At 41.0% G+C, this 27,709-nt stretch overlaps 1 long non-coding RNA gene across 1 annotated transcript; it reads right to left on the bottom strand.

The window, feature by feature from the left end:
* Positions 1–16,120: 16,120 nt before the first annotated feature.
* On the bottom strand, positions 16,121–25,977 carry LOC146030499 (uncharacterized). Its single transcript, XR_014455996.1, has 3 exons — positions 25,893–25,977; positions 23,813–23,915; positions 16,121–17,337 (listed from the first exon to the last, which is right to left on the bottom strand). It is a non-coding gene; the product is annotated as an uncharacterized LOC146030499 (long non-coding RNA).
* Between the last annotated feature and the right edge of the window lie 1,732 nt (positions 25,978–27,709).

Raw genomic sequence — 27,709 nt, 5'->3', positions numbered from 1 at the left:
CCACATCCCCAGCTACTAATGTGCTGCGTGTAGGCGACATACACAAAACACAGCTTCATCTGTCCAAAGGCAATAGACTCCTAATATAGATATTACATGGAGAGTTCCAGGCCAAATCCATAAGTCAGTCAGCACTGGGCTTACCCACAATAAATACAGCTCATATTTAGTGCAGGGTAAACACCAGCTACAATCCACCAGCAGGTAACACATTTTATTAGGCAAATCGCTATTAGACAAGTAGTGATCTATAGTCTTCTCCCTTTACCCCTATATGTATACATAGAATAAATTACATTTCTGCTTGCAGGCACAATACACATCGCTGGATTAAGTTACGCTAAAATCAATCATTTCTGATACACAGACAAGCATTAAAACAAAGTGATAAATTCGCCCAGCTGAGGCCCTGAGTCCTGACTATGAATAATTAGAGGCTTTCATTATTATTTCAATTGTTACAGAATTTAGACCAAAATAGACCTAATTCTACAGTTATCTCAGCATTCTCGCTGCCTATACCTTGTATTAAATGACTTACTACATAAAGACTTCATTGGGTGACGACGTATAGGCAACTATAAAACATGGGCATTATATGGGAAATAATTGATGATTTGTTCTTGTGCCTCTATGCTATAGACTGACCTAATATACACATTGTTTATGTAGTGTGTCTGGTAGGAAAGACTGTCACCATATACACAGCATAGTCATTTATGGTAGTCATATATGTTGTTTTGATGAGTTATCACATTTCCAGTGGTAGAAGCTTAATAATACCAGGTCACATGAGTATAATGACACCACAGCCGACATACCAACGTCACTATTAATGTATAATGCTATACATACAGCCACACAGGGGGCTACAAGACAATGACAATTCCCCCACTTGAAGAATTAAACCCCACCACAGTCCAAAGCAACTAGAGGTCACGTGATTACGTGCTGTCAAAAGCCAGACCAATGTTAGTAAGGCATGCTGGAACTTGTAGTTCCAGACCAGAGCACCTGCAGTGTCATTGGTCTGATCTTCAACAAATCTTTGTCCAAGGGACTGAAAGTGGTAATCCCCTGTTGCCAGATGGATATTTCCTGGCAGATTTATCTATATAATGCTACAATGTATCACAATTAGACGAGAGACCTGCGATCGGTGTGTAGGGCTGTGTCTCTGATCTGTCACTGGTCACAATGACACCACAGCCAGCCTTCACCTCTCCTGAAATTGGGAGAAGCTGCCACATTAACCTCGTCACCTCACCCCTGGCCCCAGCAATGGCTCAGCCCAAGCACTGCCAGAGATAACACCCCGACGCTTTTTGAAGCTTTCTCAATGAAGAAGCAATAATGTTCTCGGAGCTGTCAGGGTTCAAGGACCTGCACTGACATGTGCTCTCACGTGGCCGAATCCACACACGGGGGCTTACAGGACCCAGGGACATCTTATAGATTGCAAGCTCTGCAAGTCAGGTGAGCCAATCCTGTGTGTTTGGCCTCCAGCCCTCTGTTGTACGTGTCTGACTTTTTCTGCAGACTGAGATCCTCTATATTAGCCAATGCAGAATCAATGAAAGAGTTAATAATGACAGAATCGCCTATCTAGCTGCAGTGCAGCGCCAGGTAACCAGATCTCCCTGATCTATGACGATGAATACAGCAATGAATCATGATAACGACGGGGGATATTTCTGTATGATTATGACTGTAATTTACTGGCAGATTTAGTGCATACTGTTCCAGGGTGGCTTTCCCTCTTTAATCGCTGTAGTTAATATGGAACCTAGCACTGATAGATTTACTGTAGTGTGGCCAGAGCAGGCTGCGAATGCAATGTGAATTATATACACAATTATCACCCAACAACATGCAAAAACACAGTTCTGATGGGAACAATTAGTGTCTTCACAACTGGCCCGATTACCTATAAATCAATGGAACTATATAGTCTAGTGTACACATGGGTTCATATTATATGACACGTCTATACATTAATAATATTAAGCCAGAAGTAAGTGATACATAAATACATTTATACAAACAACAGTGTCACAATGCTTACTTCTTAACCATTGTAATTAATGAGAATTATGTGACTGTAGTAAGTGATTTATATTGCTGTGATGGCAGGTTAGAGACCTCTGTGAAGGGTTAAATACTGTAGTTGCGTCATGGAAAGTAACACCGCGCTGATAACACTGACTTGCGGCTGCACGCTCTTCAGCCAACGCACGTCTAACGCAGACGCTGAGCTACCAGTTGTCCATTGCTTGACGTTCATGATCTCGGACATACTTTGGGGGAAAAGAGTTTATGGAATAAAAAAATGTCTATCTGACTAACTTTGTACTGTAGCTTAAGATCACTAACTGCGTCACTGCTACACTCTATACACTGTGTTATTTCCTTTATTTGTACAATAGCTGTGCATGAAGCTTGTCAAACGCAAAGTAAAAACATCTGTCTTTATGGAACTTTACATATTATTGTTGTACATAACAGGGCTGAGCCAGAATAATGCTGTGTACACACGGGGGCGATAGGGGCTATAATCGCTGGGAATATGGTCGCAGGCGACCATATTGCCAGTGATTGGAGTGCGCACCAGCGATAAATCGCCGGGTGCGCGCTCCCGTTTTCTGCCCCATTGTAATCGCTGGTCGCAGGAGCTTGCTCCTGCGACCAGCTAATTACCTCTGCGGCTCCCCCAGCAGAGGTTCCTTTTCATCAGCGACCATCTCTGGTCACTGATGCAAAGGAGACACTGGGCAATATATTGCTCAGCAATATATTGCTAGCAATATATTGTTGGGCAATATATCTCCCCCCGTGTGTACGGGGCTTAAGGGAGTAAAGGTGCGTACACACGGGGCAATATGATCGCTGGCAATATATTGCTAGCAATATATTGCTCAGCAATCATATTACCCCGTGTCCCGTTTTCATCTGCGACCAGAGATGGTCGCAGATGAAAATTTAAACACTGCTGGGTGAAGAGGCAGGGGATGTCGCTGGTCGGAGGAGCATGTTCCTCCGACCAGCGACCATTCAGGGGCTGAAAACGGGAGCGCGCACCCGGCGATTTATCGCTGGTGCACACTCCAATCATTGGCAATATGGTTGCTCAGCGACCATATTCCCAGCGATTTCAGCCCCTATCGCCCCCGTGTGTACACAGCTTAAAGGGGAAAAGGAACTTCAGGTGAGGCAGATTCTTCTTATTATTTATTACCAGTTATTTATATAGCGCACACATATTCCACACAGCGCTTTACAGAGGATATTTGAACATTCACATCAGTCCCTGTCCCAGTGGAGCTTACAATCTATATTCCCTACCACATGTACATGCACACACAGACATTCTAGGGTTAAATTAGTTGGGAGCCAATTAACCTACCGATATATTTTTGGATTGTGGGAGGAAGCCAGAGTACCCAGAGTAAACCCACCCAAGCATGGGGAGAATATACAAACTCTGCACAGTTAGGGCCATGGTGGGAATCGAACCCAAGACCTCAGTGCCGTGAGGCAGTAAAGCTAACCATTACACCGTCTGCGCTGTCCTGGATGTAACATGTGCATAGAGAATAGATTTAGGTGGGATGTGTTGAAACTCAAATATAAACTGCAGTGCAAAATAAAGCTGTGTAACATCTTTGGCCTACATGCAAAAGTAGCCAATATTTACGCTGCATGCAAAAAATGCAATACCGTAAAATAAATAAAAATATACCTGTTATTTATAAAATTATTCTTTAAACTCAGAATAAACTCAACCATATTCCTTGTTGTTAGAAGCACCTATGGCATATTCCATGATATGTTGTTGAAATCCAGCCAAACACAATAGTTAGAGGGCATTTTGCTCTGTAGTTGGGGAATAGTTTTCAACTGAGGACTTTCTGTGGGTCCCAATGCTCTCACTTGCAGTAATTAGTAAATGGAATAGGCAACACTGTAAAAACCTACCATGCAGCAGAAACGCTCCTGCCTGCAAGTGTAAATGCTAGTGGTGTAAAAATAGCTAGGACAAGCTTGTAGTTTGGACTTCAGTGGTCAAAGGTCCATAATTCTACAAGCTTTGTATTCTAGCAACAAATTAAACCTTACAGTTTGTTATTAAAGGCGAATAATTAGATGAAATTCTGGAGGAAACGGTATTGAGAGTTTTAAATAAAGTTACATAACAGTTCTTAAGATGCAATACATGGTATATTATCCCTTGGAGTGCAAATTTTCTAAATTGGTGTGAAAATTGCCAAGCAAACATTTTTATCCATCATCATGACCAGTAATGTTTACCTTATATAGGAAATATAATCTTTTTTTACACAACATTTTTATTTAAATTTATATAACAAATGTGAGGGACGCTGGTATTTTTAGTGGATATTTTTCGATCAAAGGGTTAATCAAGGAGATATTTATCTTTAATGAAAACTCTAATTTTCATTGGAGTTAGGACTATTCACTTATTAGTAAGCAAATCCCTAGTGATTTTCCATGATCAAAGCATCTTCTAAACGTGTTAAATGGATGCTGGTCCATTTGCACTACATAGAAACTAATTAAAGTAAAATAAATGCTATTGATCATAATGTTACCTTTCTGTTTCAAGAGGTGTAGTAGGCCGGGAAAGGCCCAGAGAAGTGCACGCATGCTTAAATATAAAAAAAACATTTTCAGTGCTTGTAGTTAATACTGTTATATGAGGTATTATGGGAACACTTGATACATAAAGCAGCATAATAACAACAACTGTAGGTGTCATTCAGGAAAACACACACATTGCTATTGTAAGATTTAAAGGATGATAAATCTATAAGGTAATACACTATAAGGTAAATAAATATATTGATAATAAACTGTAAAATGTACTTTCTTTCACATTATTCACATTATTATTATTATTATTATTATTATTATTATTATAATATCATCTACATAGTTCATAAACAGTCCCTAGATGTATATTTCCCCCCATAATTATTTTTTTTATACATTATGTCATTCTGGACTCGAGGAGCCTGCATTCTGCCTGAGCCGAGTGTCAAGTGTCCGTTGCCCTGATGTCACAACAAGATACCGTAATACCTCAGTTTCTTTCTAGGTCACTAAGCTATCCAGTAGTGAAAAGACAATCCATATTCATACCATAGTTTTTGCATGATGCTGAAATGAACAGACAAACAAAAATGACATCTTTATTATATATATATATATATACTGTAGAGATGATAATGATTATTATTATCATTACTTATTTATTGTCAAAATAATTGCATTTATCTACTTTAAAATGAAAATGCAACTGATGCATGTTACTGATTAGTCATTTGTACTGAAACATTTTTAATACACAAGTTATTATTACTCCACACCACACACAAAACAGTTTTCACATCAGCAGCAAGATGTTCAGAGCATGTTTAATACAGGCAAAATATTATATTTCAATTTCATGATCATTTTTATGCACTTTAGTAAAATGCAATACATCAATTTTAAGATGAAAACTTTCCAGTGGAAACAACAGTTTACAGTGGAACACATACAAGCATTTAGCACCCATATACTCAATGGTCAATCTAAATAACTAGTCACGGTGGGGGGCTATATGATTTTACTTGCTGTTCTGTTTTCTCATAGCATATAGCATTCTCATAGGGTCCACATAACACTGGAATGAGGCACAGAATGCAGATGTAGGGGTCCAAGCATAAGAGTGTAATGCATCACTAGAGGGGTGAGGCCAACAGCCACAGAGGGACTTGGTCAATCATTAGTGAGGACAAGCAAATAACAGGGCCTTTTTGTGAATGAGGGGGCAGGAGTGTTTTGGGACCAGGGGTGGCTTCTATTTGTGTGGGGGAGGAGGCTTCTTCTGGCCATGCTGCCTGGTCTGGAGGAGACGGAGAGAGTACCTGCTGCCAGCCGGGTCCCAGCTGCTGTGTCTGGCCCATGTGCACACAAATGGGACTGCGCATGTGCAAAACACCAGCTGCTATGGACTTAATTGGCTGCAGCCCATAGTAGCCGGATAGAGTTTACAATTAGGCAGGGAAAGGCTTCTAATAGGATGCACACTCTGTAATTTGCTGCTCAGACTGGCAGTCCTAGAGAGAGGAAATACTTCACAACAGGACTGTCTGTCCCGCTGGTGAATGGCAGGTGTAGTCACTGCCAGTCACTGTATAGCAGGTGTAGTCATGGACTGCAACTAGCTTACTGAGGTGGTGCATTTTATATAGGGGCAGTTGAGGGTCTGCAGTCCTGCACATAGGTAAAATTCACCATTGGTGAAATTTCCCACTTTAATTGGCTAAAATTAAATTTTTGGGTGTAGTTTTCCATAGAAACAATCCAAGCACTAAAGTTCAGCCCTGATCCAACCACAAAAAGTTACTGACCCCTATATAATAGGGGTGGGGTCCTCAGGTAGTGGCGCCCACAAGTCAGTCTCTGTGTCCAGATACAATATTATAGTGTCAATCGGAGTAAAATAACCTTTTTCACATTTCATAAATGTTTATTAATTAGAGTTATTATTCTCACAAACAACCATGATAGCAACATATGGAAACAAAACGGAAGCCTCCAGCATTTTCTTTAATACATGCATGCTTGCACACATATATAGGTCTATAAAGCAAACAGAAAAACAGCAAGAGTAGTGCAGCATTGCTAAATAAATGGTAACAATTTATTTATACAGTGCACTCACATCAATTACATTGATAAAAGCATGAAAACTTATCTGTGTTTTTGAAATAAATTAATCAGAGACCATTTTTTTTGTATATACAGTGAGACAGATACAGTACGTGAGACTGCACTGGCTAACTGTGACTGGCAGTGACTTCTTACTGGAAGCCCTACCTACCAGTCATCCACATTACAGGCAGTCCCATTGGGAGGTGTTTCCTCCCTCTGTGACTGCCAGACCGGACTGTGATAAGCTTAGAGCTGGCTTCCTGTAGGGAGCTACTCGTGACCTCATCATCATCCCTAGCTGGCTTCTATGGCCTGAAGTTGATGCAGACCATATAAGCTAGAGGTTTTCGCATGTGCAGTACTGTTGCCAGTCTAAGTGTTTGACAGTTAAGGTGGCCATACATCTACAGATCGATTGTCAGATTGGGCTGGTTGGATCAAAATCCTGGTTATGGATGAGTGACAGTTTGGCAGTTTTCCAGCATTTCAAAGCAAATTGTGAACTGTCATTTACTCTCATCCATAACCATGTTTTTGTTCTAACCAGCCCAATCTGACAATCGATCTGTAGATGTATGGCCAGCTTTATATTGTGCATGTACTGTCCTGCTGGTCCCCACCAGCTACTGGTGGCAACCAGGTGGCAGGGACAAGACAGCAGAGACCAGCCAGCATGACCAGTGGTGGCCTCCCTTCTACATCCAGATAGGATCCACTGCTGTATATATTAAAATAAACAGTGATTATGAATTGATCAATGCATTTAAAGCTGTGCACACACTAGACAACTTGTGTACGTAGCAACATCACGGGCAACAAGACCTTGGAAGATGTCTCCTGGAGAATGTCGCTGACTATGCAAGGGAGACATAGGGTGGCATTGTGTGTACATATTGGACGATTTCAGCATTTTGCCATCTGTTGGATATGGCAAAACCATTCAAAAGTCATCTAGTGTGTACCCATCTCAAACACTAGATGATATATTGTTAATATTATGAGTGATATAAATGATAACGATATTGTTAATGATATATCGCTCATATTATCTAGTGTGTATTCTCAATATCATTAACGATGCGCTCTGCAGCAAACACAATTTGATATTTTTACAAATGTATCCAGTCCCACAGTATTCCAATGAAAACTTAGGGGGCAATCCAATTAGGTGCGAGTTGGATACTGGGAGCCATTCTCATGGCAAACTCACACTGTGAATAACATTTGTAATCCAGTTCCAAACTCATATTGGATTTTATAGAAGAAATTCACCTTTTTTTGTGCGCACCACCCAGGTGAAAGAATGGGGAAACATGTTGGGACCCCAGGGACACAACTCCCAATGAATAATCTAGGATGGATGTAAATAGTATAATTTGGCCAGTAAAGACTTGTGGATACCCTGCCATATCACCCAGAAGCTCCCAAGTGGCAGAATTGCATATGATACATCGTATGCGGACCAATTGCTTATGATGTATCATATGCAATCATTTTCTTGGCTAAGGGATCCGAAGGATCCTTGGTACAGCAGTGACGATCTCCAGGGCCTGATGCCTCGAAATTGGATGAAAAGGGCCCAAATCGCCTTAGTGGTTAGGAAATCTTTTATACTGTATTTAAAACACTGAAACATTGATGTGAAGACATTTCTATGTACCCTACATGCTGGGAATACTTGTTTCCTATCATTTTTCAATCATTAGTTAAAAGTACAGATATCATCCCAATGACACATTTTAAAAACTTTCCTTGTGGCCACTAACAGCTTTCTATATGGTCCTGCCCACTCTCTTTTTTTCTAGGATGTACTTCTCCCAGGTCCAATTTTGTAGAAAAGTCACAAAACCTTACAGAGACTACTGCGCATTGCCATTTCTTACTGGATCTTGCATTTCTCGGGTGTGTACATTTGTGCCATGTGTCCGAGTTTCATGATGACAACTTGCTTTCATATATATACAATTTAGCAGATGAAAGTGAAATGACTGTGTGCGCCTACGGATCGTAGCTCGCATGTGCGTGGGTGAATAGTGAGAGAAATTCTGTATGGATCATCTATGCAATTTGCCCGGAGGTTGACTGACAAGAAGCCAGTGTTTGGGGGTGGTAACCTGCTGCTTTCAGGGAGTGTATAAAACCACAGGCATTTAGGGAGGTCAGCGCTGGCCTCGATCAGTGTGTCTCTGTAGATGACCAGTAGGGTCAGACTTGCTCACATTTGCTCAGACTGGAAAAATCATTCAATGGTTTGTGAATTGCGTATGGATTTGAAAGCGGATAGTAATCTGCAATGTTTTTGCAATTCATTTGTAGATTTGCACAGGGCAGATTTTCTTTCTGTCTGGGGGAGACTATCTACTCTCAATCTCCAACCTTGCAGATAAGCAAGCAGGTCTGAATCAGGCCAATTGTGTGACTGGCTACAACCTAAATATTGTGCCCCTTATCCCCTTCACAATGAATTTGTCCCATTAGATGCAGAACGCTCAGGCTGTGTAAGGCGAGGAGATGGAGTCAACTCCCCTCCTGCTGGGTAATTGTTATCTGGAGACAGGAAGAGGGGAGTCAGCTTTCACTAATTATTTTTCCTAAGACTTAATTTAGACTCATTAGAAAATGAAACAGGGTTTTTTGGGAGCATGTTTGTTCCCGGACATCTTGATTTTCAAAACAAGATGAAATCCAGAGAACGTGAGCAATTCCCTGTAACATTTTTTAAAGAGGAAACATTACATGCGAGTCAGAGCAAGGGCATACACAAGATTCCCAGATGGGGGTACCACCCTTGCCATAAAACACTGTCTTAGCAGTCTATGGACTATATATGGAAGTACTAGAGATGGTTGTGTTTGCATTATATGTTAAACAGCCCATTTAAGTTGACATCTGCAATTTCAGTGTGCTTAGAGGGCTTGTTTGCTACAGCTTTGCCATATGTTGGGAGTGAATTTACAAAAATATCACTACTCAAACATTGGTGTATTAACATTGAATCTAATTTAACCCCAACCCCTGTGAAAATAAGTACTCTAGAAATAAAAGAGCAAAATTACGGGCACTAGAAAAATCAACACACACACACACAAACACACACACACACACACACACACACACATATAATATATGAATATTAAATAAGGTCCAAGAAGCCCCTCTGGGCTAAGCTGGCACTCTGGAGCCTTGCATTGTTTTGAGCGTCCACTCGTCCTCCGTTGCATCCCTTCGTGGCACATCTCCTCGCATGACAGTGAGGGGATATGGCGATAGCAGGGGTGCGGCGATTCGGCGATGCAGGCCCTCTGGGACTCTGTAAACTGCAAGCTTTGTGGCTTACCAGGTCAACCAGAATCAGGGCCATAATCCACTCCACAACAACTACTATTAATATTGTCTTGTGTCCAGTTCTCCTCTGTCCAGTTCTTGTGTCCAGTTCTCCTCTGTCCAGTTCTTGTTCTCACTATTTGTGTCACGCGAGCCAGAGCCAGTGCTAGTGCTACCATTTGGCAAAACTTGGTTTGGCTTAACGCTGGATGAGTGACATTAGGTTTTTCTAATAGTGCTTAAAAGACTGAAGGGAGGAGAATCTGGTAAATGGGGTAATGTGGGGTAAGGCGTGCCAATAATTAGGACGGTAACATCTCACAGCACTGTTCTGTGCTTAGCAGCTGCTCTCACCACCGCCGCTGTCTTAAACAAGTAAACATACAGAAAAGAAGTGGTGCAGTCTTTAACTATAAAATAAACTTTAACTATAACAAGGTCCCAAAATAACAAAAACACAATATTGTAATGTATTTGTTTCAGAGCATTGCAGTTAATATTGATAATTTATTAAAAATTGAAAAATAAACCAAACATAAATCTTTAGATTTTTTGCCCCAAGAAATCACTGATCTTATAAATTAATGTAAATGTCCAAATGTAAATATATCATTCAAATTTATATACAAAAATGCTAAAAACAATCAAGTCAAATTCATAGATATGAAATAAACAGGTGGATGCTGTCCTCATACAAAAGAAAGTCTTTGCACTTACATTCAAGGGCAAACATACTTTGCTGAACACCTGGTCCCTGTTTGCTAATTTCTATATTAAATGCCTGTTAGATAAGAGGTCAGCTCTATCGCTCCAGCCAGAAATAAGTATCAAAGCTGGGTACACACCTCAGCGACCTATCGACATGACTGTGTGATGTATCAATATATCACATCAATCACTGGAACTTAAATATGTAGTATATGCCGCACATCAGATGAGAAGATGCAACCACAAAATTCATCTATAGATGAATTGAACAGAATTAGTGGTACTCACTGTTTCATGATTGTTGCGATCCAAAGTAGTGGAAAGATTGCCCAATATATTGTATAGTATAGTGTGTGTACCCAACTTAATAGTAGCACTCCACTCAGTAGTAGGCAGATGAGAACAACACTGTATCAAATGTACAGACAGTAGTACATAAAATGTATTGGTAAATAATAAAAGAATGAGTGGTTCCCAAACATTCTTATATCACGGAGCCCTAGAATATCAGCACCTCTAGGATAATTTTTTTTTTAAAGAACATTTAATAAATCGCGCCTACCTTTCATCCTCCGGTTCATTTATATGTTGCTGTACATTTGTGCTTCTTATTGTGCACATATGTTATGATTGGCAGCCATCAGCTCAGGTATTGCCTATTGCTTTGACCAGAAATAATTTGATTTGGTCCTTGACCACCAAACCTAGAGACCCCTGCAAGTGCCTCCCAGCACCCCAGGGTGCCTAGGCACACAGTTTGGGAACCATTGACATAGTAGGAGGCCATCTTGTAGCATAGTACAAAATTATGTGCCAACTTTATATTTTAGCTAAGGAAAATTATATCATTTGGAGTGATATATTGAATTAGTTGTTTTTGAATTTATATTTTCCAAACCTAACATAGTTAAAAAACAAAATAAGATATAGCCCAAATCACTAACAGAAAATACTCAGCATATTACAGATCGCTGAGAAATATGTGGTACAGCAGGCTAAAAGGGACCCACTCATTGTATAGAAAACAAAGATTATTTAACATTAATTTACATGTGATATAATATAATGGGGGACATTTACTAAGACGGGAGGGTACTTGTTTAGTTTCACGGCGGCAGCGTCTCAGTCGCAGCCGCTATGCTCGCCACGCTATCTAAAATCAACTCCATGCCAACGTGGATAGTGGGGGTATGAACTATTCATGTTGGCATGGACTTTATTTTAGAAAGTTTGCCGAGCACCGAACCCAGAAGTAGCGGGCGGCCATGCTGCCGCCGTGAAACTAAACAAGAACCAACGAGAGTTCTAGTTTTCATGGGATGTTGTTATAGGCAACCAATCAGAATCTACTTCTTGTTTATTTAGCACCTTATACCAGATAATAGATAGTATCTTATTGGTTGCCCAGAGCAACATCCCATCTGAAATAGCACTCCCATCTTAGTAAATAACCCCCAATATCACCTATGACACTTGGGAGGAAATGGCACAGGGAAAAAATAAAAAAGAATTAATGAAAAGGAGCAATATTCTGATCAAATTCAAAATGTATAGTGAGGCATCAACATCAGCTGCAGATATAGATCTTACAGCACATTGTCTACGTGGCCAACACATTATGTGAAATATAAAAATAAAAATAAGTTTTGCTTGATGCATTCGCCCTCAAAATACAAAAAGTTACTTATTGGCCTATTTAGCAAGCCCTTGAAGTGTGCTGTAATGTTATTTAAAGCATTGAATCATTGTCAGTGTTATAACTTTAAAAAAGATGCTTACGTCAATGCTATTGGCATTGTGTATGTATAACCAGTGGTAACCCCAATAAATATATAAGGAAAAGTAAAAATAGCTCTTCTGTTGGTAAGACACCTAATTTCTCCCCTTGATAAATTCAAAGAATCGTCTTCAGGTAATATATTGTTTTTTCCAGAAACCAGACCATTGTGTCTCTGAGATAACTGCAGGTGGCTAATCTACAGTATATACAGGATATTTCTCTATGAATTCTGCACAAATGAATCTTTGCCAGCTTTGGTCATTGAATGAGCAGGAGAAAAATTTGGCCACTATGCTACCAGTCAGCTGACAGCTGGAAGATTTCTGTTCCACAATTACTGCAATTACCACCCTACCATAATAAAATGTACATTGAGTGCTAATAAAGTACTGTACAGTGTACTCCCCAATTAACTCTGTGCTTTTAGTACTAGATTGCATTGTATCTAGTACAAAAAGCATACAATGTGCTACAGCAGCATCCTTTTTGTACTAGATATGATGCAATCTAGTAATAAAAGCACGGGCTGCACAGACTTTATGTGCTGTGCGATGGGATGTGCTTGGGAGCTCACATCTCATCGCACTGCCCTGTCACACAGTGTATGGGCACCTTAAGGAAATAAACAGGCTATTGGCCGTATTCAATGCCGCTCGCCGCGGCCGGCGAGGGGGGTTAAATAGCGAGGATCGCAGAAAACCAGCAATCCTCGCTGTTTAACCCCACTCACCGGCCGCTCGTCCTATTCAACGTTTCCGGGGAATCCTCGCTGTCTCTTCTGCAGTAGATTGCTGCTTCAAGATGTAGGCACTTCTTTGAATAAACCATTATTTCCTACTCCTCCATGTCCAGGAGACTCACAAATTTCTGTGAGCTCTCTATGACTGACAGAGAGTAGACCAGCCTCCTGGATCTGCCTACAAATGAAGGCAGTCTGGGGGCTCAATAAAATTCACAGTAAGCCGTACTATTGTGCATCCCTTCCTCTCCCCATAAAATGGGGGCTAACGTAGGGATGGCCATCGTTGCCATTGCCATCGATGGTTGCCATCGATGGCAATTCCGCAACTGGCCATCGATAGTGCTATACTATGCAATGGATGACCATAGATATTTTTACATATTGATGGTCATCCATTGTATTTGATTGATTGGCCTGTGGGACAATCGAAACGCAGGGGGCCTGGAGCTATGCTCCGTGTCCCAGCACTTTGAAAAGGAAAAAAAAGGAAAATATTGTTTTGCTGTTCCATCGATGGAGGGAAACCATCTGGTTTTCCCACATCGATGGTAAAAGTATTCGACATCGGCCATGAACCATCAATGATTTAGAATCATCGATGGTCGATGGCCATCCCTAGGCTAACGCAGAGTGGAGTGGAGCGTTTGCCTGTTTGTGTCTTATACATTTCTATGCATTTCCGCTTATGGCTGGAGCAAAGTAACCAGGCTTTAATGGAGCATTCTGGGCAATTATCTGAGAGGGAGTGTTAATGTAATATCGTACTATACTGAGTTGGATGGAAAACGTGTATTTATAGAAGGATCTTTTGCAGGCAGTATAGGACTGGTGCAAACGTGCCCTATAAATCATTTGAGCTGTAACTAAATGTACACATGGTGGGAGGATGCATTGCAGAGATGCGAATAACTGCTTCTACCTATTATGTTCTAGAATGTACTTGATAAATAATAGCACAAAGCTTATTGGTTGCTGTGGTCAACTGTGTTCTTTAAAAGAGTTGATACATTATCCCCTTCGTTCTGTGCAAGCAATGCATGATCAATTTCAGCTGAATCGTATTCAGCTCTGCATTAGGACCATGTTGTCACAGCATATTATAAAGTAAGTTATCTTGCCCACATAAGTAACACACAGTTAGATGTTCTTTATAGTTACAAGATATAATGCATTTCTCAGAAGGGTTAAAAATAGAACTAAGCTGATTTAAATCTCCACTGACAGCAGTGTTATCTTTACCAGTTCTTATCTGGAGAGTTTTCTCTACTGTAAAGGGGGAAACTTGTCAATACCTTCCTCTTGCTGCCACCAACAGGGCCTGGGGGAGAGTGGAGTCATCTACTCCAGTGCTTATCTCGCTCTGCATTTCATTTAGATCCTCTAACACATTGAAAGGTCCCTTTGACATGTCAGCGTTGAGAAAAAATATCCTGTCAACATATTTTCTAAGTTGCAGCTTTATGACACCATGCTGTGCATATGCTAATAGATCAAGATGCCTGATAGCAGCACATTAATGGGATGTGAGCCAGGCCGTGTTCCTAGATGTAGTTTACATTAAGTAGTGGTATTGTAATGGTGACAGGGTCAGAGAACAAGTTTGCCCTTTCACATCAGATCTGTAAATATAACCCTTAGCAACTGCCCAGATAATATTATCTGCATTCATTACACTTTTATGTCTTCAAAACTTCCTTTTATTGAAGCATTACATAAGATTACATCCAAAATATATTCTTTGTGCCTATAAAAAAATAATATGTCATAATGATTATTTCACTAAACATTTTGTGATGGTAATAATCATTTTAATGCCCCGTACACAGGGTTCCATGTGGTCTATTTTTCTATTCGATTTTGCTTATATAAGCAAAATCGAATCGAAATCTAATTGAGATTGAACGCATCCGATTTCGATCCCGATGCTCCAAAACGAATGTGTGTGCCTTTCCGTGCAATTCGATCCCGATTTGATCCCAACTGAAAGGAGATTGATCAGCAAGGCAATTGCACCATGTGTACACCCCTTAAAGGACAAGTAGAACAACTGTAAAGTGAGCCCAGGTCCATGCCTACATCCCCATTGCCTACATCCCCATTGTCATATAAGCTCAATATTAACTGTAGGTCATTTATTGGGGAGTGAAACTGGGGGCCCTTGTTCATGTACTAGTATTTAATGCCACAATGTATTCTTACAACAGTTCCATATCTGTTCTTTTAGGGGATGAGAGGATGACATTTATTAGGATGAGAGATTCAGAAAGTGAGAGATTTGGTAACCAGTTTGATTTTGCAGTGTAAATGATTGCTGCTTTCAAAAAACTGGAGAAATTTCTTACCAAATCTCTCACTTTCTGAATCTCTCATCCTATTAAATTTCACCCTCTATCTCTTCCCCTAAAAGAACAGATATGGAACTGTTTTAAGAATCTAAATTTCCCCCAGAGTTTCTCTTTCACATCACACTTTTAATAGTTTAAAGGAAACAGTAAAGTTTAATAAGTAGGATGTTTGGTTTATTTTACTCAAAAAATTCTGACAACTTTATTGATATCATTTATTGTGACGAAATTTATCATTATTTATTTATGTAGCGTCTGCATGTTATGTAGTACATTAAACAGGACACAATAATTCTACAACACGTCCCCATATGGCTCGGGCACCCCCAGCCCCATAAATTGTTCTCAAGCAAGGGATAAGTGTATCCGGTAACTGTTCAGAGGGCGGAGGAGAATGACATTTTATACATCAATCAGATGCAGCGGTCATTTTGGGGCTTGGAAATGGCCATGTATGCCTAAGCACAGAAAACATTGCTCTTTAAAATTTAGACTCTACTTGTTTATCCTATTTCAGTAATCACCCTGCACAGAACTGAGCCTATTTTCTGGGGTTTTATGCATAATAGAGGCAGCAGTGCAACTACTCCATATTGTACAAAGAACTCCTTCAATTAGCACTGGCTATTGACCAGCAATGGTTAACAGCTACCGATGATTGATGGTTTTACCATTGAAGGGTAAGTCCAATAGTGGAAATTGCTTTACTTTTTGTGCATGCTCGGTCCTGTTTGTTTGCATATTACTAAGTCTGAACCACTAAGGTAACCTTTGATTATTTTCACTTATTTTTTAAAGACCATAGACCTTCAATGTCTTCCCCATCAATGCGTAAGTCTACCCTCAATCTTCCAGCTCCTCCCTTTGCTCTGCTAATTCTTCTGCCGCTCCGCAAACACCGTTATCTTGCTGTGCAATCAGATTTGGTGGAAATCTAACTGCAGTCAGGCAAGTTAAGGCATAGAGCCAAAGCTACTTGGACATTGTGGTATGAAGGTATTGTGCCTCATACATGACTTATGTAATAAACATTGTTCCATAGGTAGAGGTTTGGTAATAGGGTTGAATTTTTTAATTATATTTTGTACATATATCCGTTATGAATACAATAGTGAGAGATTCTCCACAATGGAATTCTCAGCAGAATAAACAGTATGAGAGCTAAAATCTCTCATTGATAACAAGTTTAACTGATTAAGGTTCTTTCTTTATACATATTCATTCTTATGTGTAATTTGAATCCCGCCTTGCGAATCAATGTGCTCGCTGTGCAGATGTTACCCACCGTAACAGACTCACCATCTAATAATTTTACACTGGGCACAACTCATCACAGGCGCCGCGTATCCATGCACTTCCTCAGCAGCTGCAATGAAAACAGGCCTATCCGGAATGTTGCTGCTCCCCCCCTAAAACACTTTCCCTGACACCCCCAGCATTTTCTTCTGATGCGCCAGCATTTTTCTTAGCACTCCCACTAAATGGCCGCTCACCATAATATAGAAATAGTAGCAGGAGTTCATCGTAGGATGGGCTCGCGCATGCGTACTGTGACCCATACGCATGCCAATATTTGGCCGCTATGCGAATTTGCAGCCGTGCGACCAGGCCTGAATCAGCCCCCCAATGTTCTTTGGTGCAGATCCCAAAGTAGAGGCCGCCCATTCTCATTCTCTGTCAGGACAGGCGCTGCGTTCAGTTTACTTGATTTGATATTGCTGAAATGACAGAAATAAAAACTGTTATTATTTTTTATATTACAGACCTGGTTATATAAACATTACTATCATAATATAATACAAAGGTATGATGCATGTTGCCTATTGCCTGTATAAAGGCTAGGACAGGGATCCTTAGCCTGGGTACTCTGTGATAAAATGCGCAGCTTTTGCTTCTAAAATTAATAGCTGCATTTATGTAATGGGGACATGCTTCTTGTAATGACTGCCAAACACACAACTGTAATGACTGAGGGAGCGGCGTTCCCTCTCCCTACACCACACACAGCTGCAGGGCACAAGCTCACTGAATACTGTGGCCCGGATGCCAGATCCTAGGCCTTTGCTCCCACTACTTGCATATTCAAGGGCTGCTTCCTGCTTTCCCTTCACTTCGGATGTTGGCGCTGACCCTCTGGGATCCCTTTTCTGAAACTTTCCCCCAGCAGTGTCGAATTGTGTTTGCATTTTCCAGGCTGTTATTATTCGTGATCTGCAGCGGCGGAGGTCTCTCATTTAAAAAACAGACACCAGGGGGTCACCTCCCCTGACAGGATATGTATATCTATGTGCTTATACCAGTTTATCACCAAGATCACACAAACTCTATTATTAGCTCAAGTCAAATACGTTGTATCTGCGTTTTATACTCGTATATTGACTTTCTGCCAAATATCAGTTTCATAGCCACACATTGACAATGAAACAATAACATTTCTGTAAATAATTAGGGGTCTATGTGTTAATAATTGGGGCATTATCGTGATTATTAACAAGCTGCATTGCAATGGATATTTTTAATCTGTATGAAAATATCCCTGCTATGTACTAACGTTAAGTCTCAGGCACTGTATTTTCCAGGGAACCTGACACATGCATGCTCACAGTGTGAGCTTCCCTCACCGACCGTATGGAGGCTGCCTGGCTGCGGGAGATGGACCGGAAGATCTCTCTCCTGTGAGAAGCATCCATACACTTAAAGGGCTGTACAGCAACAGAAGATGGTATACCTTGGCGCAGATTCATAAATAAAATGTGAGTTGTTTGAATTTAAAACAACATTTATTGACAAAAAAATATTTTTAAAAACAAATTTTATAAAAACAAATTCTTAAATTTCATACATACAAGGTGCACATGGACATGGAAATTCAAAACCGGGTGGTATGCTCTACATATAAAGATAAAAAGAATACCTCACCCTATTGTTGGGTTGCGGTGGGCTATGACTTTTGCGATCAAATCTGCGGCACCACCGCAGGGCAAAGTAAGGGCATGATGATTTTCATAAGGTTTTTTACATTCCATTTGCCGGAATACAAAGTACGGCACAGTAGGTGAGGAGAGTAATGAGTTAAATTGGAATGTAAAAAACCTTATGAAAATCATCATGCCCTTACTTTGCCCTTATTAAATATGGCAGCTGGAACATCAATCAATCTTCTATTGGAAGAATGAAAATCCAGAATCCTATAAAAACATGGGAAAGAAAAGACCCAAGCCTGCGCAATAGATCACAAAAAGAAGGGACGCTACTGAATGTAATTGAGAACACTCAGATCCCGGAGCCCAGCCGCAATAGAAAATACTAAAGTGTGAAAGCGCGGGTGGAACGCAAACCGGAAGTGACTGCTGGAACGCAGGACACTTCCGGTAATAGCGCACTATGAGAAAGGAAATGAGATAGCAGAAATGAGGTGGAACGGAAACCGGAAGTGACTGCTGGAACGCAGGACACTTCCGGTAAGTGAAAAAATCGCGGGAATCTGCCGCGATTTCCATTGGTTGGCATTCCTGTTCCACATTAGGAAAGGGGTATAAATACCCCTAACCAGTACAGGCACAGCATACAGCCTGAAGAAGGGGATTACTCCCTGAAACGCGTTGCTGCATTACGCTGGTGGAAATACACCTACCTTGGACACCTGGACATTTGTTTGAAAAGGACGCACTTGCACTTTTCCTACCGGGACCTCTACCCCAAAACCTTCTGCGGTGGTGCCGCAGATTTGATCGCAAAAGTCATAGCCCACCGCAACCAAACAATAGGGTGAGGTATTCTTTTTATCTTCATATGTAAAGCATACCACCCGGTTTTGAATTTCCATGTCCATGTGCACCTTGTATGTATGAAATTTAAGAATTTGTTTTTAAAAAATTTGTTTTTAAAAATATTTTTTTGTCAATAAATGTTGTTTTAAATTCAAACAACTCACATTTTATTTATGAATCTGCGCCAAGCTGTACCATATTTCCATACAATAGAATTCTATCTTCAGGGGGAAGGTATCCCCCCTATGGTATATCAGCAGGCTGCATTTTCATAATTGATGCGCATTAATCACTTGAACACCAAACAAAAATTAGAAGATGGTATACACCAAAGGGGTCAAACTCAAGAAAGCTTCCTACATAGGAGTCAGATCATAGTAGTCCCCAATGATAATGATAGAGACTGCAATCTACAGAACTAATTAGTCTTCTGCATAATATTTACCAGAAATGGGGCTGTAAATTCTTAGTAAATAGCAATTCATAAAATTCTGCAGAACAGAATTTGTTTTTACATAATTCTTTTTTTACCTAATTCTCTGGAAAAAGATGCTCCATAAATACAAACAGGGCACTTAGTTTTACTTTTTATGTCAACCAGGGGCGTAATTAGAACTTTGAGTGCCCCGTATTTTTTTTGAAAGGCCCCCCCATTGTCACTTAAATGCCCCTTAGGGAATCAAAAGAAAGAGTGAGGGGAATGAGGGGCAAAGAGGGTGTTAGGGGAAGACGGAGAGATAACGAGAGAGGAGAGAGAGGAGGGGAAGTGAGCACTACGGGACTACAGCACAACCATAGGTCTTTACGGCATTAGAGCCCACCCCATATAAATGTGAATAGTGGCACTGCTCTGCTGCCAGGAGCCGGCCACTCTAGGGCAAAATTTTCTGCAGTGTGTATGGGGGCACTTTATTTTATCTGTAATTTATGTAGGTGTAGGTTATTTTCTTTTATTTCAGTTGAATTGTACCCTCACAGGCTCATCTTTGCTCATCACTCTTTGCTTGCCACATATTTATATCCCCCCTGCAGGTATATGTGGACCCAGTGCATGATGGGAAAGGTCCAAAAATTTGGGTCCAAAAGATTGGGTTCTAGCTGCAACCAATCAACTCACCCCTGCACTTTTGGTAGACTGTATCCAACTCCTGTAGGGTCTCAGCTTAAGCAGCAAGCTGATGCTGTGCTACTCTGCCACTGCACTCCCCAGCAAACCTGCACCTCTGTTTTGATGTACTGTCCAGGGGAGCACGACGGGTGTATGCTATATCCCAAACTGGAGCGACGCTGACACTTCACTGCTTCTGCTTCTGCTCGTCGAACTAGCGGCTCTAGGAAATGGCCGCAAGCCTGTGCTGAGGTCTTGCTTTCCCCAATGGAACACACATCTTGGAAACTCAGTAGTGGGCCAGCAGCATGTGGATTTTTGGAGTGGCCCGGCTGAAGATTCTATGGGTCGGGCTTTCGGGCCAGTCAGTTATTGGGTACAGGGGGAGCTGCAGGCCCTTCAAACAGCTTGGGCCCCATAGCAGCTGCACCCTCAGTAGTTTCACCACTGATATCACCCTCAGCAAAGCATAGGGAAGTATACATTAACTTTGCACATTTACGAGTTGCTTTGATAGAATGAATATAATCTCAGTTGTATACTTTCTATAAGTAAAGTAACAGAAGGTGTACATTAATCTATGCTGCTCCCTTGACCTATTTAAAATAAATAAAAGATGATTAAAAATGTTCACATATTAGTATTACACAATATCCGACATCTCATTTATAATTCACTGAAGTTTGTCCTCTGAAACGAGCCTTTGGAGATTTGTATGGTTACATATCTTCCACATACGGAACTTAATGGCTCAGTAACCCTTCTCCGGGCATGTCACACTGTGTGAGTCATAATAACCAAGAACTACATTGTAGGTGTAACAAGGCAGGAAAAAAGATGTCTGCATACAATCCTGTAGGTAATACATGCAATGTTACATAAAACCCTACATGCAACTATGCAATAAGAGTACATACTGTTGGTTGGTCTATTTTATCATAATGAACAGTTTCTATATTTCATGTATGTTCTTCAGATGCATTTACATAATTCCTCACAGTTACAATATATAGCTAACTTTGTCATTAATAGTATATGTGGGGAATGTATATGTGTATGGCATACGAGTACAGAGATTTATACCGCGTTACTGGCTCCTTTGGTGCATGCAGAAACTGACTGGACAGCATGACAGACACAGCCAGACAGACCAAATGTTATTCCTCAGGAGTTTTCTCAGCAAATAAACAAAAGTTATCACCATTTCCCCTATAAATTCTGCTAATAATGCACAGGCAGTTAATATAGTAAGGAAAATATACATTGGCACAGTGAGAGTAGCGCTAGGCCCTCTCTCCATGGGCCATTTTTTTACCCCGCTGGTATAGGCTGGAAGGGGAGCCAGTGTGATTTTACTTTCCAGCAGAACACACACTGAGCTGCACTGGGAATACACAGAGAAGGGAAAGAGAAACACAGGAGGAGGAGAAAGAGAGATTTACTGATTGAAGGAAGAAAAGAAAACAGAGAAGGAAAGAAAATCAGTTAACTCTTTCATTACCACATTTTCTGGTAGAAAGAAAACTACTGCAAATCATTAATGTAGGATCTCACATGCTCTGACACACTAACATTTTCCACTTGGGTGACTGACAGGACTCATCAGTCCAGCTGGTTACAAAAGACTGTGGAAGGAGGGGCTAAATGGTATTTACTGTACCTTCCTAAATAAAGTTAATAAACATACAGGATAATGCCCCTTTCACACGCTCCGGCTCCTGCCGGGCAGCGAAACCCCGCACGGCCAAAAAGCCGTATTATTATTTATTTATTGATATGCACATTTAAATCTATAATTTGTTTTTAGTCCATTATTTGTTACATACATTTTGTGAATACTGCACAATGACAGGAAGTGCGCCATTTTTGGTGTTTGCTATTGGGCTGTAGTTCCAGATGTTTTAAGAACATTTTGGTACTTGTTTCCTAGCACGGCCACAATCGTGAGTAATCGTGTCCCTTACTTAAGGGACACGATTACCCACGATGGACCCGATTTCTTTTGAAATCAGGTCCATTTTGCCGGCTAGGATAAAATATCGGGGGCATCGCGTCGGTCGGGACCATTAACATTGGTCCCGACGCGACCGACGCGATGCCCCCGATATTTCCATAGACTTCAATGTTAAAAAATATTTTAACATTGAAATCTTGTCGGGAAAGGTAAAATATCGGGGGCATCGCGTCGGTCGGGACCATTAACATTGGTCCCGACGCGATGCGACGCGATGCCCCCGATTTTTGCATAGGATTCAATGTTAAAAAAATTTTTAACATTGAAATGGTGTAAAAATGTCAAAAAATGTGAAATGGGTCCATATGACCCATTTCACATTATAGATGTCCCCGTCGTCGCCCCACGATAGACGCCAACCCGAAGCGTGGCGAGCGCAGCGAGCCCGCGAGGGGCGGCGGTACGCGTCCTCCGACCTTTTCATGCCCTACTATCCACTAGGGCGTGGAGTTAGAATAGAATAGTGTGGCGAGCGCAGCGAGCCACCGAGCCCGAAGCGTGGCGAGCGCAGCGTGCCCCGCGAGGGGACGCGGATACCTTCACAGTTATACGCGTCCCCTTGCGGGCTTCACAGGTGTCCGTGGCGACGCGGACACCTGTGAAGCCCGCGAAGGGACGCGTTTACCTGTGAAGGTATCCGCGTCCCCTCGCGGGGCTCGCTGCGCTCGCCACGCTTCGGGCTCGGTGGCTCGCTGCGCTCGCCACACTATTCTATTCTCACTCCACGCCCTAGTGGATAGTAGGGCATGAAAAGGTCGGAGGACGCGTACCGCCGCCCCTCGCGGGCTCGCTGCGCTCGCCACGCTTCGGGTATGCGTCTATCGTGGGCTGCTGTTTACGCGCTTCAATTTGGGGGGGTTGGGAATTTTTTTCATTGAATACAATGTAAAATTGGGTCCCAGGGACCCAATTTACATTGGATTCAATGAAAAAAATCGGGTCAAAAATCGGTCGGTCGCGTCGCTCGCATCGCATGCGACCAAATCGCATGCGATGCGATCGACCCGATTTTTTTCAGCACGACCACCCCGATCTTAATCGGTGTGGCCGTGCTAGGAAACAAGTACCAACATTTTTCCATATATCAAGTTTTTCCTTCAATTTGGATGCTATATTTATATATAAATTGTAATATGTGACACTTTTATGTCTGTTTTATATCTGTTTCCTGCATCAGGAGTCCATTCTAGCCATCACTAATATTAACGGATATTCCCTGCCAAACCTTCCTCAAACTAGAACTCCAACATGCAAGGCCCGTGATCTTATGGAAGATAATTTTGCATGCAGGCATGACTTACGTTGAGTGTTGAATGAAGCTGATAGTTAGTTGGTTTGTCCAATCAGCTTCATTTGTCAATCTTGCTTCACCTGAATAGTGGAAATCCCCTGTAGTTGCATTAGCTAAGAGAAGGAAAATTAATAAATTTTCCTGCAACCATTGATTGACAATAACAAGGACATAGCAAATTGCAAAAGGCTGTTTTATTTCAACTATATTATACTGAGAAGGTCATTCATATGTCTCTTCTTAGCAATGTCAACAAAAGTTCTATGCAGGAATAACCCTCCCAAATATACATTTTCTCATAGGTTGGATCTGGAGTACTTTTGCAGACTGGTTTGATGCTCTGCTACTGTTTTGTTTTCTAACAATATAACAATTATAATGGAAATTATTATGCAAAATTGACCTGTTAAATTTTACCTGGCTCTAAGCTTTTGATGCAACCCGCCACAGCCAACCACCTGTTCTATATGTGTGGTCCCACCACCGCGCTCGGCCTGTACTGCAGCCCGGCGGCACAGCAGACGGCCGAGGCAGTGGAACCATACATATAGGCCTTCATTTTGATCTGCTTGGTAAGTTGCGAAGCTCGCAGCTTACTGAGCAGTTGTTGCGTTGCTCAGGCGAATTGTCCCCCCCCCCCCCCGCAGTCATATCCCCTCGCAACCCAATCACTACCTTGTCCCGGGCATCATAAATCCTAATTTCGGCCCTGCCATACCCAATAGTAACCAAAATCTGTTTGAAAAGTTTAGAGGTGATTATAATTCTTATTAAGACTTCACTTCGATTGGGAATGAATTTTAGTTCTTTGCAGTTTTCATAACATTTTACTTCTTCCACAATATTCACAGTGGACAGAGGGGGTATGTACTAAGCCTTGGAGATAAAATGGAGAGAGATAGTACTAGTCGATCAGCTCCTAACTGCCACATTGCAGGCTTTGTTTGGAAATGACATTTAGAAGCTGATTGACTTGTACTTTATTTCTGTCTACCTTATCTCATAGATATATATCTGGGGCTTATTACATAGAGCCCAGACTTTTATACACATAAAAAGACCATGTAATTCCACATTTTAAATGTTACAGCTATGACATCTGAAATAAGGAGAGCTTTGATGCTCCTTTACTGTCTTCAGTTATAAATTACTTTAATGACAGTTAAATAATCAATATTGCACAAGAAACAACAAAAAATGTTATGTAATGCTTAGCTATATGATTCATCTAATAAAATGATGAAAAAACATTCACATCAAAGACATATTATGAAACTTGGTACCTTTGATTGGCATATTGACTGAAGGCCTTAATTAGAGGTAAGGTTATGTTTCTCATTAGGAGCATTTAAGTCACAGGGCAAAATTTTGTATTTCTTTGTCCTGCCTTCAACATAATTATTGGCTATAAAAATGGTTCTAATTATGCAAGTGTCACAACTACCAACTAGTCTGTGCCATGTGTAGTATGATCCTGCTTTATGTAGTACAGAATTACAAAGCGAACAAGTTCTCATCTAGCGAGGATCTGTTTGTCCCAATCTGGTGGAAAACACAATGGGGGTGATTCACGTTTGTTTTCTAAAGCAAACTCCTTAATGGACAAAACCATGTGCACTGCAGGTGGGGCTGATCCGACATGTGCAGAGAGAGTTACATTTGGGTGGGGTGTGTTCAAACTGAAATATAAATTGCAGTGTAAACATAAAAAAGCCAGTATTTACCCTGCACAGAAACAAAATAACTCACTCGCCCAAATGTCTCTGCACATGTTACATGGTTCTGTCCATTAAAGAAGGAGTTTGCTTTTGCAAACCAACCTGAATCACCCCCTATATACCGTATGAAACTTGAACTAGAACATTTTTACTTTATATGTGTGGGACTTTTATTTGGTTTTAACATGTTTTCCAGTTCAAGTTTACCTTTAACAACACATCTGCTGCATAATAAAGGATGTTATCATTTTCTAGATCATACATCATCAATTCTGCAATATATAATATTATACTTAATATCATCATTAACTTCCCAATCTTCCATGGTTTCATGCAAAGGTTTCCTATGATACATGATGATTCCATACTAACCTTGTTAGAGATTAATTAACTTCACTGCTCCTTGGGACCACTCCAGAGACCTCTCTGCTACCTAGTGGGTCCTAATGAATTTTCCTGCATCCATTGAAAGAAAATCCAAGGACATAGGGTTACTTTCTTTCAACTATACTATACTCATTGCTGAGAAGGACATTTATTAAAGTCTCTGACCTAATGTCGGCAAAAGATCTATCAAGGAACAACTCTCCCCAAGGAATATACTTTTCTTTTTACTCAAATCTAGTAGGACATTGTCTATTTATAGGACTAGAAATGACTGAGCTCTTTACTGAAGAATTTCCCCAGTTAAGAATTGGTTAATCATGTGTCACAGGGTCTAATGATAATTCTAGCTCCATGGGATATTTTTCATCGTTAAAGGCCCTGCATGTCTATCAGTATTGTTATAGCTCCGCCCCTTGGACATGGTGGTCCCAACCTTTAAGGATAGAGGCATATCAGCAGGATAAGCTGGGTAGCAGCCAGCCAGAAACATATGAACCCAGCTCATGGTAACCATCTTTCAATGTCTAAAAGGAAGATTGAAATATACTGCTGAAAGGCCGTGTTAATGCTCAGCTCTTGCAACCAGAGTTGGGCAAAAGTGGGTGTGAAGAATTGTTAGTGTGGGGATGTCTAACATTGCAAGGACACTGGAACACCATGAACTCCCAGGGGCTGACTTACATGGACAGCCAGTCACATCCATCAGTCCTACTCAGACTTCACTCAGGCAGGCATTCACAGCATAGCAGTTATATGCTACATCATACTGGCCATCTGTGCACTGTGTTCATTTCCATTGGAACTTCTGATTGAGCACAAATTATAAATGTCTTCTAGAAAACAACATTTTGTTAAGTGAGTCTCTGTCGTAACAGAAGAGCAGATGTTTCTAATATATCAGCTATCGAAGGGTTACAGCACACACATATGTCTGCCCACAGATTAGACCATAAAATATCATTGTTCTACCACTCAGGCGACATTCCCTAGTCCTGTGGCTGTGACATAGAACATGTGACATAGAACTCACCCAGTTCAAATAAACGCTCTGGGTTTTCTTACTTATTGAGCTACAGTTATTTTAGTATCTCCCTAATGTGTGAGGCTGTATTTGTTATTTGACACACATTCCCAGAGTGGTATTAGATGGTTTCTCTGTTACAAGGGAACCACAGTTCACACTGACCCCTGTCCCATAAAACAATAAAGTATCTATCTATCTTTGTGTTACAAACTCATGCCGTCGAAAGCATTTAACTAATAGAGATGAGACCCCTGCTGAATAAGGGAAACCCAACATCTCCATCCCAAACACAAACTGGACCTTTGTTAGAATGTTGCAGGGAGAAGATGGGGAGGGGTTTTCCAATTCTAAGTGATGGCACTTTCAGTTGCTGCCAGCATATGGCATAACACATAATAGTCGCGTTTTGGGATTTCCAAGGCATAGACACGCAGAAGGGTAATTATTAATGAAGGCTTTAATTGACAATGTAAAACTCTGGAAATGAATGAACAGTGATCTCCTAAAAAACATATGAGTACCAGAAGCCATTAGAACCTTTAGTGTGAACAGGGTTATCAAGTCCGGTGGGGGGAAGACAAGGGAGTCCTGCATTTTAACCATAGAGGTGATCCAATGACTAATGTGAAGTTAGGTAAAATGTTTGCTAGAAGGGAGATCAAACTGCTAATGGAAGAAAGTGAACAGAAGAGCTGAGTTTGCCTGCAGAGCATCGCAAGACTAGCCATGCCAAGAACATTCATTATATATCTGGGCTTAGAGGGTTATTCAGACCTGT

Source organism: Crinia signifera, chromosome 1 (genome assembly GCF_055691185.1).
Source record: "Crinia signifera chromosome 1, ASM5569118v1, whole genome shotgun sequence".
Taxonomy (NCBI): Eukaryota; Metazoa; Chordata; class Amphibia; order Anura; family Myobatrachidae; genus Crinia; species Crinia signifera.
Note: the sequence above shows the minus strand (reverse complement) of the source record. Positions and strands in the feature narration are given on the sequence as shown.